Consider the following 13,609-nt stretch of genomic DNA (forward strand, 5'->3'; position numbering starts at 1 on the left):
GTTCTTTATAGGTACTGACTTCAGATGGCTCATCCCACATAAAGAGCTGCCTCTGGCTATTTCCACCAGCCCTTATGCTAGTGGCTGGTGAGTTCCCCAGCACTGGATGAAACCTCAGACCCAGAGATGGGAGTGGGAACACCACAGCTGTATCAATAAACCAGTTGTCTCCAAAAATAAAGAAGTAATACCTTTTAATTTTCTTTTCTCTCATGTTGAAAAGAGAGATTATTGAGCGACTTTGTAGGTGCCTTAGATGTATTAGTACTTAACTCTCTGACAAGGCAAAACTTGGATCCTCAATCTTCGTACAAAAGGTTTATGATGTGTTTTTTAGTATAAATGGAGTTTATAGGTAAAATCCTGGAAATGAAGTGTTACACCTATAAAGTGAGAAAAGCCTTAAACAAATGTTGCTAATTGATAATGGAATTCTGATTCTCAGCTCATGGGAAAGCTATCTACCAGATTTATGTTGGGGGCTCCTTTCTCTTCTTGTATTCCCACTGTTTTCCACTCTGCCCTTAATTTTGTAAACTTATGGACAGTTTACAAACTCATGTCTCCAGCCAAGTACCAGGAAAGAATTCAGAACCCAATCTTTCAACTAAAAATCATATTACAGTATAAATTAAAAAGAACCAAAGGAAATATAATAATAAATCTGTGAAATAGTCAAGGTTTACCAGGAAGATATAATATTCCTTAAGTGGGCTTCACAAAATTCCTGCTACCTCGAACTTCCTCCCATTTGCCTTTAATTTTAAGTCTTGAGGGGGGCAAGTGAAATAAATAGTGATACTATTTTTCCTTTAAAATTAATATGTTACCAAGGATATGGAAGATGGGGGATCAAAGCTAATTATGGGGGATAATCTCTCTTCAGTGATCTTTAAACCCATGAATGTGATCTAAACATACCACTCCTGAGTGGATCCAAATGTTTATCTGCACCATTTTTGTCAAAGATTGTTGATACCCTCATTGAATTGAATTAAAAGTGTTTTTAAAATTAATTGACTGTGTGTTCTAGTTTGTTTTCACTTCCTGTGACAAACACCATGACTAAAAGCAGCTCACAGGAAGAACAGATTTATCTGACTTAAATTCCCAGAAACTATTACATCAATGTGGGAAGTCAGGGCAAGAATTCAAGGCAGAAACCTGGAGGTAGAAACCAGGGAGGAACACTACTCACAGTCTGACAAGCTGCTTAGCTTGCTTCCTTTTGAAGTCCAGGGCCTCTTACCTAGAGACTATACTACCAGAAGTGGGTTTTTTCTCCTTTATCAGTTGATAATTGAAATAACCCCTCACAGACTAACATGATAAAACCAATTACTCAATTGAGGCTGTTTCGTCAGGTCATTCTAGTAAGTGTCAAGTTGATGTTAATGATAAGTCTTACTGCCTATGAAGATCAGGTGTCTTTGTATTAATTTAGATCTTTTAGGGGCTAGGACTAGAGTTCAGTGTCACAGTTCTGAACTAGTATACATGACACCCTAGGACCAATTACCAGCATTACAAACAAGAAATCAAAAGCCAGTGAAACTCCTTAGGTCCTTTAAAATGTTTTGTTTTCTTTTTTTCTTTAAGTTAGAAACAAGCTTGTTTCACATGTTAATCTCAGTTCCCTCCTCTCCCCCCTCCCCACCAGGTCCCCCAGTCCCCCACCCAATCTCCACTCCAATCCCCAGGGAGGGTGAGGCCCTCCATGATTTATCTCCAGTGACTGTCATTTCATCCAGGGCAGGGCCTAGGCCCTCCGCCAAGAGTCCCGGCTGAGAGAGCATGCCATATTGTGGCAAGGGTACTCAAAGTCTATTTGTATGCCAAAGATAAATACTACCCAAGGCCCCATAGACTACCTAGGCCTCCTCACTGACACCTACATTCAGTGGGTCTGGGTCAGTCCCATGCTTTCCACACAGCCATCAATCTGGGATCCAAGAGCTCCCCCTTGTTCAGGTCAACTGTTTCTGTGGGTTAAACCAGCCCAGTTTTAACTCCTTTGCCCATCAGTTCTCTCTTTCTGACACTGGTTTCATTGAGTTCCGTTCAGTGTTTGTCTGTGGGTATCTGCCTCTGCTTTCATCAGTTGCTGGATGAAGGTTCTGTTTCCCAGATTCTCTGGCAGTGGGATTGCATGCAGGCACTCCCCCTGATTCGTGTTTAAAATCCATATATGACAGACTACATATTATGTTTCTCTTTTTGTGACTGGGTTACGTCACTGAGGATGTTTTCTACTAGTGCCTTTTTTTTTAATTTAAATTAGAAACAACCTTGCTTCACATGTCAATCCCAGCTCCCTGTCCCTCCCCTTTTCCCCAGCCTCCCCTACCAGGCCCCTTAGCCCCTACTTGTTACGAGAAGCTTTTCCTTGTGAGAAACCATTCCGCCCGCCTGGTTCTAGATCCGCATCAGTCCCAAATAAACACACAGGAGGCTATATAAATTATGAAGCTGTTGGCCTTGCTTGTCTCTTACTGGCTAGCTCTGCTTTAAGTAATTACCCCATAATTGTTAATCTAAGTATGTCTCTTACCGGAGAATAGTTCTGGGCTCCTACCCCCATGGCGGTTACATGTTGACTCTCTTGTGTTTTCTCCTACCCAGAGTCCTCCTGGACTCCTAGTCCCTCCTATCTAGATTTCCTATTGGCCAGACAGTACTTTATTGACAAATGCACAGGACTTCCCCCAACATCTCCTCTTTTTTGTTTAAACAAAAAGAAAGGTCTTAACTTTAACATAGTCAAATCATATATAACAGAACAGTTATCAAGTAAGAATACAGTTGTAATATTTTGTCTATTAACATTTAGTAAGATTTAAAGAAAATATCATCCATCCCATCCTTGTGAGTCCAAAGTCCTATATGTAGCTTATTTTTTTTATCATAACTAAGGAAAACTATAATTATAACTATCTGTCTTCAACTCCATCAAAGACCACAGAAGGATAATATATAAACACTAGGATTGACAGAGGTATCTTTCTGCCTGGACAGTCACCCGAAGTTCCTTTGTAACGTTGGGGCATCCATCTTCAGCCCATAGGCCACAATGTATCCAGAAGATTTCTCAGCAAAGCAGGAAATTTCAAACTGTCCATCTGCGTTGGCAGTCTGTCAGTCATTTTTTTTTTTTTTGTCCTGCAGAAAGTCTCGTGGACTCTTCATGAAGCAGGAACCCTGTAAGACTGAGTTCAGTAGTCACTTTCCTGTGGGTCCTGCATGTCCAGATTATACAACAACAGTCAAACAGTCTAGGTAAGAGCAGTTTCTTGCCCAAATGGCTAATCTTGTCATGTTGAAAGTAAACTCCATAACGAGTTTCTTCGATGCCCATTTTCCTCTCAGATATAATTGGTGCTGCCAGGAGCAGACATTTCTCATTGTCAAGAAAAACCCTAAACCATTTTAAATGCCATTTTCTGAAGGTCTTTGAAAGGTTTGAAGACTATCTATCTGTCTCAAATATTATCTCTATATATCTAGAAAACCTAACTTACCTAACTATAAATTCTGTTATAAGTAACTATAGTCTGTATTCAATTATGCATTACGTTGTAAAAGATCAGTATAAGCACAATACTTAATCAAGAGGAGAAATATACACATCACAAAATTGACCTTGAATTTGTATCAATAAATGAAAAACAATACCCATACCATAAAGGAAAAGGGGCCTCCCTCTTTTTCTCCTGGAAGCCAGCCACGCTTCTAACTCCTGGTATGTGCGACTCTCTCTCTCCCTGATAAATAAATATATTGTTTTTTCCTATATAGCCTCGATTACCGCGATACCTACTCCCTACTCTGTTCCCCAGGGAGGGTAAGACCCTCCATGGGGGATCTCCAGAGTCTGTCATTTCATTCAGGGCAGGGCCTTGGCCCTCCTCCAAATGTCCAGGCTGAAAGAGCATCCCTCATTGTGGGAAGGGCACCCAAAGTCCATTTGTATGTCAGAGATAAATACTGATCTACTACCCAAGGCCCCATAGATTGCCTAGGCCTTCTCACTGACACCCACATTGAGGCGGAGGTCTTTTAAACTTTAATTCATCAATGTATTTTCTATTTCAACATACCTTTACATATTCTTGTTTCAATTTGTTACTAAGTATTTATTTCTTCTTCATGATCTCTAAAAAGAACTTATTTTATTTTCAAATTTGTAATTGCTACATTGTGAAACACTACTTAGTTTCAAGTACTAATTACACCTTACAAATTGCTTAACTAATTTATTGAACCTGTTAGCATTTTGTGGACTCTAACAGTACTTTCTCATCAGGACTGCCAGTCTGCAAATAAGGACATGAAAACATCATTAATTATGAAAGCTTGGCCCTAGCTTAGTCTCTTTCCCAACTAGCTCTTACAGCTCAAATTTACCCATATTTTAAAATCTTCCATGTGGTTTGTTACCTCATCCCCATACTGCCCATCCTGCTTCCTCTCTATCTGGCTCATGACTCCACCTTTCCTCTTCCCAGAGTTCTTTCTCTCTCTGCTTGGAAGTTCTGAGTGTAATGGCTACTGGCCATTCAGCTTTTTATTATACCAGTTACAACAATACATCTTCACACAGTATACAGATATTTCATAACAGTGGACTCTTGGGGGGATTTCTGAATATAATATAATGTCACCTGGGAACAGAGAAATGTTTATTACTTTCTGTGCAATTTGAATTTATGTATGTATGTATATATTTATTCTATCACCTATGTCTAGAACTTCCAGTATCTGAATACTAGTGGTGACAGCAGGAATTCATATCTTATTGTCATGGGTAAGTGAATGTTAATGTTTTCCTTGTTATTTTTTAATAAATCCATTTAATTATAACTACATAATTGGTATGTCTGCCTTTTCAATTTACTGAGATTTCTTTTATCTTATAACAGATGAAGAGTTTTGGGAAGTATTTCATGTGTAGTTGAAAAGAATATATTCTGCTTTACTGAGGGCAGTGATCTGTACAGATTTGTTAGGCTTAGTTGATTTATTGTATTGCTCATCATTTGAGCCTCTTGACTTCTTCTGTCTTGTTGATATATGCATTTGCCTGTTCTTTCTGAGCTCACTCCAAAATTGCTTTTTAAAGTCTGTGTTTCCACAGCAGCTTTTTCAATGCAAGCTTGTTACTTATATTCATCAGGAAACTCTCCCAACCTCTCACCACAAGTTTAAAAGATATTTTCAAGGCTACACTCTTTTCTGGAATCAAATCCTCAATAATTTGACAAGAATACTATATAAAGTACAAGAGACAGAGTACATTAAATAACAGAAGTTTATTTTCTCCCAATGATAGACTGTCAAAGTTAGAAGAGAAAGTATTTCAGAATTTGTTTCTTCTAAGGCTCCTTCCTGTTGCACGAATAAATGAAAGACCCAGAGACAGATACTGGGGTTCAAGCTTCAAGCTGAAAATAAGAAAAGCAAATCAGCCAGCCGCTAGCTCTTAACTTTACCTCAGACTGAAAGGACTGATCCCATCTCCACAAGCTCTTACCAAGCTACAGACTGTTGCCTATCCTCAGCATGGCTAGAGAATGAATGCCTCCTACTGAATACTGACGATCCTGCTTCTATCTTTTATACCCATCTAGTGCTGGGATTAGAGGCATGTGATATGTTAGTCTTTTAGATTGATTCAATCTCATGTATCCGTGGGTGGCCTTGAACTCAGAAAGATTCATCTACTTCTTATTAGTGTGTACCACCACCTCCTAGCTTGTGGCTGCTGGGATTTAAGGTGTGTACCTGGCTTCTAGGGCTTGTGGCTGACTTTGCTTTCTGACTCCTCAGGCAAGCTTTACTAAATCATAAATAATATATCACTACATCTTCCTTTGATTTGTAGATGACTGTTTCCTCTGTATTTCTTCAGTCATTGTACAGAACTTGGTCCAAAATTCTTATTTAAGCAATCATATTGAATTAGGATTTGATTTGTGAGGTTAGTTAATTTATTTCTATTTAAATAACTATTCTGAAGGAAGTACCCCTGTGATTTTGTTATTTAGTGGTGCATTGTTTTTGTTTGTCTTCTATAGCACATATAATCATTTGTACTTTAGTTCCTCTATGTAATATTCTTTTATGTTCAGATTTTGATTCAATTATTTTCTTATGTACATATTCTATACATATTTTATGATTATCATCACTGTTTCTTGTAATATTCTATAGTCATAAAATTAATTTATTGCACAAACAATATTTTTCTTAAATTCAATTTACACAATTATATGCATGTATACATCGTATTGTGACCATATTTAACTGCCACTATTCTCTTTTATCTGTCTCACATTTTTGTTGCCTTCTCAAATAGTCTTCTTCCTGATCCCAAGTGCTACATTCTACCTGGTTTGGTCCTGGTAACCTGCTAGGGGCAATGAGGGAACGAAGAATGACAGGCATCGAATAAATGTAAATACACAGAGCAGTTGGGATCTGGTAGACTGTGTTGACTCTTATGGAGATGCAACCAGAAAATGTATGTTTATCAAAAGGAAAAAGAGTTAGCTAGTCTCAGTAGAAGTCTCTGTAGTGGAACATTGTCAGGTTGCAGTTATTCAGGAGGAGGAACCTGAAGTTGCTATTTTTTTTTTTTTTACTCACTGGTCAATTGGAAATACTCCAACTTGGATCAAAGGCTGGCTTCTGAGTTTCCATGGGTCAGAGACACTGAGGTCCTTTGCATGGCTGTGACTTTGTCAGTACTACACATTCACTCAGAATTACTTCTGTTTCACTCACCCATGTTTTATTTTTTGTGCAGATCACATGGAGATGGTCATATTTGCTGTGTGTTCATGATAGGACTGGTCATACCATATCCAGAAGACAATGTTCCATAACGCCTTTCTTCATCTCTAGCACTTACATTATTTCTGATCCCGCTTCTGTGATATACTTTGGGCTACAGAGGAAATAATATGAATTTTTTAGAGATAAACACCCAACTACTAACTGTTATATCATTAATTTTGACCAATTGTGTCTCTTCATTAACCTTCAGCTTCTGCAACAAGATGCACTTCTAATTCCTACTAAAAGATGCACTAGGCTATGAAAATAGGGGATACAACATAAAAGTGTGTTATCCTTCTAATTGTTTCCTTCCTGTTCATTATTTATTTCAGAAATAATTCTTATATCTTATGACAAAATTATGAGAGATTCATGTGCTATATGTTACAGATGGCCACCCCTTTTCTTTCTACTTTTTTTTCGGTTTTTACGAGACAGGGTTTCTCTGTTTTGCTTTGGAGGCTATCGGTCCAGTCCGGCCTCGAACTCACAGAGATCTGCCTGCCTTTGCCTCCCGAGTGCTGGGATTAAAGGCGTGCGCCACCACCACCCGGCTTTTTAAAATGTGTAGCCCAGGCTGGCCTCGAACTCGTGATCCTCCTGCCTCTGCCTCCTTCAGCAAATCCTACCGGCGTGCGCCACCACAACCGGCTTTTTTCTACTTTTAAGAGTAACTTTTATTTATTTATTCTTTGTATCTTTCACAACCATGCATCTCATTCCCATTCATTTCTCCACACATTCCTATCTGCCCTGTGGCCTTGCAACCTTCCCCCACAATAAAATAAAATAAACTTTAAGAGAACAAAAGAAAAAGGAAAGGAAAAATTAATCCTGTCATGGAAGCGGAGTATGACACAGTTAGTTATGCAGTAAATCCTTTAGTCCACACAGCTTTACTTGCAGGGGTTCATTGCAAAGAGTCATTGGTCTGTTTCAAGGCCTTTTACTTCTACTACACTGTTGATACTGTGACTCTTCTTGAATATCCTGCTGTTATTCTCTGTCATGGAGATCCTGCAGCTTTGTCATGGAGACCAGCCACTTCACTTGCTCTAGCAAACCACAGATATTGGGATAGATATTGTGATGGGACAACTCATAACCCTGTTTCTGGGTAGTTGTAGTTTTTATTGGCCTGTCAGCTCTCCCTTGTCCTCACCACCAGGATGAGCTCTCCAGCATTGCCCCGGCTAGTTCACCCATTGCACCAATGAGCAAGGGGTGAGGAGCATTCTCCACCTACACCATCACGGGCCACTTTCCAGAGTGCTTCACCTGATGAGGGGCAGGGAAAGTTCGCCTACTCTTATGATCTCAGGATCAACTATCCAACTGGTCACAAGGGGCAAGGAGGGAGGGGAAGGCATATGCAGATGAGGGGTAGGGCCAGATTTCCCATGTTTATGTTGTTGGGGTTGGTTCGCTCAAGTAACTCTTATTTTTGATAATTTTATTACATGTTTTGGTGCAGGTTCTTTAGAGATTTTAGTGATTGGAGTTAACTGACTTTGTTAAATGAATTATATTTATATATTATGGTAAGTCTCAAGTGTGGTTCCTTTTCATTCCTTTTTGCTTTTGTTTTTCATATTAATAGTCATATTTCTATTTTCAACTATGTTATGTATTTTCTTTTGCTTTTTAAATGTCTTTCTTGAAACATTTCAATTCATGTTTTTACTAAAATTATGTCTTCCATTTCAAATTTTTTGTGATTCTTTTAATCACTGTTAGACCTTTATTGATAGTCATTTTGTTATTGTATAATATTTAAATGGTTCTCTGTCATATTGACAAAAATCAATGAATAACTTATTCCACAAGAGTGAAAAAAGCAAAAACACAAAAAGGATATTTGAATATTAACTAAAAATTTACCATCTTATGTAAAATACATAAATATAATTACTTAAAAAGTCATTTAATTCATGACCTTCAGCCTTAAACAGAAACTTGGGCTGCATCCTTGTTCTCTGTTCTCTTATATTATATATAATACATTACATGAGTTTTCATATTATTCTTTCTGACTTCTGGAATACCATGACTAATATAGTCTTATAATTTTAAGCCCTCTATGTTGAAGTAAAAGAGTTTTGTATAAATGTGTTACCTTTGTAAAACTTATCTTTTGTTGTTCTAAAGCCAGTAATTTGAAAGTATAGATATACTTAATGTTATTCAATATTTCAATAGTTATATATCTAATCAAATAATAAAAATATAGATGTACAGACTAGAGCTAAAGAATAAAATAAGAAAAAGTAATTTTTGTTTGTGTGTATCTATTTGTGGATATTTGAATGTGAATTCAGATTCCTACAAAGACCAAGGAATTTCCAGGAGCTGTAGTTACAGGTGCTTGTGAGCCAACTGAGTGGATTCTGAGAACTAAATTCTGATCCTCTCTCTGAAAGAGGCTTGAGTGCTCTTAATTGCTGAACCATCACACAAGCCCCTTTATTATTTCTTAATATAAAATGTGCTATATGTTTAAGATTCCATCATGTGTCATGGTAATATAGAAACTTATAACTTATTCAGTGTTGCATCAAAATAATATAATATGATGATGCAAATATTAATATTACCTGTCCACACATTGCTTAACTACAAGGCTCTTATCTACTTCAAATATTAGTCAGAATGTGTGGCTGATTGAATCATTTTTAAAGACTGCTTACATCTGGCAGAAAGATTTCAAGAATAAGTCAGGAAGGATGAGGGCAAAATAATATTTCCTGAATATGACAGGGCTACTGTACATATAAAGTCACTGCATCAGTGATTGCCCACAAATGACCTACACAAGATCACAGAGGGAGAAACAGTTCACAATTCTCCATCTGCAACCAAGGTACTATTTAAAGTTGATGATTGTTAGGGCAGAGAGAGTCAGTTTTCATTAGGGGTATAGTCTCTGTGTTACAGTGGATTAACCCACACTCATGTGTATATGGGCAGTGTAAATTTGACTCAATGGGCTATTTTTTAAAAGAAAAAAGAAGAATACATAAAGTAAGGAGGGAGTTTGGTTGTAGTGGATATATATATACATATATTTATATATATATATATATATATGTAGGAGGAGCAGTAGGTGAATATGATCCAATACATTTTGTGTATGTATGAATGTCTCAAAGAATGAATACAATTATTTTATTCAAAAGGTCTTTGCATGCAATTTTCTCATGGAATAACAATGTGAGAGTTAGGGAATATTATGTTCCCAGAAGTGCTGGCCAAGATAAAAACTGGTTACAAATGGCCTTGAATTGCATAGCACACGTACAAAAATGCAGAAAGCAGACAAATCTATAAAGAGCCAAACATCTTTGTATGGGAACCCTGTAAATCCAGATTAGAACACAAAATGAGTCTGTTTTTCTACACAACTGGTTGAGAGATAGCAGATAGCTGTTTTCTGCCTAGAAACAGTGGTGCAGAGTGAGAGAAAAGCCAGAGCTGCAGACTGGACTGAAGACTTGCTATTGAGGTCGGTGCATCAGCTTCCTTGTCTCAAAACCTTCCTCTTCTTTCTGTGAGTGTTGATGCAAAAGAATCTCAGAAGGCTCTACATACCAACCCTTGACTGGTGAGTACACTGTGATGTGTGTATCAGCATCTTTCCCCAGTCCCATTTCCACTAACACCTGGAGCCAGACTTTCCTGAGATTTCTATACCATGTGCATTATAATTATACTAACGAGCCTTAGGATGCAGACCTGTGAACAGTATTTAGACTTAATATCTATGTATAATTATTTATGTTCAATATCCTGGATTTATAAACAATTGTTAGTCTTACAGTGACCCTGTTCTTCCTTGTTGACTGATCTTCCTTCCCAAATGGAAACAAGAAAAAGCTATCAAGACATAATTTTGTCTTGAAGGTGTAGATTACAGAATTTTAAAAATTGCTTAAGAGTTTCCATTTTATGGTAAGACTCAGTCATACTTAATTTTGCTACCTCATCAAATTTCAAATCAATGACAAGTGCATAAGAGGCAAAGCACACTTTCCCATAAGAATAATTCATCTGAATCCGAATCCAATATACATTTCTGGATATGATCTAAACTTTGTTGCCAATCACAATCAACAGAGAATGAGCAATTTGTATACTGGGACCTAAGGAAATAAACCATAACCATATGTCTTAGGCACACCACATGAGAAGAAATAGAAAGAAATTGTAGGAGACATGAGATGGGTAAGGACATATTGTAATATGGATAGGAGCCAGAGTCTGGATTGATAACCAGGAATGCTTCCTGGTGAGTTGATTTTGTGAATATTGTGAACTTGTTTTGCTTTAATTTTTATTTTGTGAATTTTGTCTTATGACTGCTTGTCAGACCTAAGATCTTCTAAACTATTCTGCAAGCTGAATCACATTTCCTATTAACAGTGTCCTACAAAGCCTTGAAGAACTGAAAAAAATAGAGAATGATTCATCATCCATCACAGGAAGGGACATCAAGCAGGACACAGTCTTCTTACAGGTACGCGAAACTTAAATTCTCAGGCTCTTTATTGGTTACTCAACAAGGAATCTGTCTCCATTGGCTGGTTTTATTTAGTTTCTAAATCTTATTTTGTTGATAATTTCTTTAGAATTCTAGAAGATACACAGTGAGTGTTCCATTTTTCAATGCCCACACTGTTGTTTCATCTCATGAATGTCTGCTTTTGTTATTGGAGGTAGTTAGTGGAAATGCATTACAGATTAATTCCTTTAAACTGCTTTTAAATATTTGTAGGATATGTATAGAATATCCTTTACTCTGGTGTGTACTCTGGTGTGTACTATCCTCCAGGATAATTAGTATATGTTTGGAGTGATTATTGAATACGTTCCATATTGACTAGTAAGAATTTGAAATGTTTCCATACCTGGCATTTTGTACACACTTTGACTTGGATTTTGCCTTGGATGTGCTCTATAACATTGATTTCATTGTAGATACCTTGTTGATGGACTAACAGTTCTTTCTGAAGATTATTCTTACAGTAAAAGCAGAGGTGCAAAGCGTTTTACAGATGTGCAATAAAATCACAGGGATTTCTCAGAGTCTCAAAGATGTTTATAATACCAAGAAGTTTCTACCCACACTTCATTGTCTAGAGCATAAAATGCCACAACCAAAAGCAAACAAGAGTAAAGGGAAACATGCTGAGCAGTTTGGATAAATTATACATTTTCATTGGAAATTGAGTAGTTACTGCAAGGAAAAAAAGGACCTAATAATATGCAACAGCATAGATAGCAAGGAAAAGATAGGTATGACAGAAAGAGTAGTATACATTTACACAATGGAGTATTACTCAGCAGAAAAAAAAACAATGGAATCTTGAAATTCTCAGGTAAATGGATGGCACTAGAAGAAACCATCCTGAGTGAGGTAACCCAGTCACAAAAAGACAAACATGGTATGTACTCACTCATATATGGATTTTAGACATCAATCAGGATAGTGCCAGTCGGCACTTCCACTGACAGAGAGTCTGGGAAACAGGAAAGAACCTAAGAGAGATATGCATGGTACCTCAGAGAAGAGGAAAGAGGCAAGATCTTCTGAACAGATTGGGAACACAGCCAGGGTTGGGTAGGGAGTGGGAGCTGAGAAGAAGAGAGGGGGAGAAGAGGAAGAGAGAGTAGGTCATGGGGGAACAGGAAGGTTGAGTGGGGGATAGAATAGGGGGAAGAGGGAATCATAGGTTAGAAGATAGATCTGGCACCAGTGAGACCTCTAGTGATCTAAAGGGATGATACCAACTGGCAAGCTAAGCAATAGTGGAGAGACCACCTTGAATGCCCATTCCTGATAATGAACTTGATGTCTATAACCATCCTGGAGCCTTCATCCAGTGACTGATGGAAGCAGAAGCAAACACCCACAGTTAAACACTGAACTGAACCCATGGAATCCAGTGACAGAGAGAGAGGAGCAATGAGCAAATTGGCAAAGAATAGGCTGGCAAAACCAGCAGAGACAGCTGATCTGAACAGGGGAGAGCTCTTGGACACCAGACCGACAGCTGGGAGACCAGCATGGGACTGATCCAGACTACCTGAGTGTGAGAGTCAGTGAGGAGGCCTCGGCAACCTATGGGGCCCTGGGCAGTGGATCAGTGTTTATCCCTGGCATACAAATGGACTCCGTGTGTCCATAACATAAAGAGGGGATGCTCTCTCAGCCTGTACTCTTAGGGGAGTGCCTGCCCCTGCCCTGAGTTAAATGACAGACTCTAGATATCCCCTATGTGGAAGGAAGTGGTGATAGGGTGGGAGGCTGGGGGGATGGTGGGGGGGGTGCGAAAGGAGGGGAGGGAGAAGGAACTGGGATTGACATGTGAAGCAAGCTATTTAAAATTAAAATAATAAAAGAAAAAATAGTAATATAAAAAGCTTTTGAATAAAATTAATAAAAGATGGAAATTATTCGACTGTCTTTGAAATATACCTTTCAAGTTCTATAAACCTATAAAATATTTTTATGTTTATGAAATCAAAATCCACTAATCAACTCTGTTTCAATCTGTGGATGCAATTTTTTTCCATTTTTGTATTTTTCCCTTTTATTAAATGCCTTTTGTTACAATGGTAGAAAATGTGAAGAGGTAAAGTACCATCTCTGTTTCTTCAGATATGAAAAAACAAACAAAATGAATGCTTCCTTTTATTAATTGACACAAAGCAATTATAACCAGATTTTAGCTTCAGAAGAAGAGCTATAATAAGCACATATCTTTAAGAAGAA

This window comes from Mesocricetus auratus, unplaced genomic scaffold (assembly GCF_017639785.1).
Source record: "Mesocricetus auratus isolate SY011 unplaced genomic scaffold, BCM_Maur_2.0 Super-Scaffold_100003, whole genome shotgun sequence".
In the NCBI taxonomy this organism is placed as follows: Eukaryota; Metazoa; Chordata; class Mammalia; order Rodentia; family Cricetidae; genus Mesocricetus; species Mesocricetus auratus.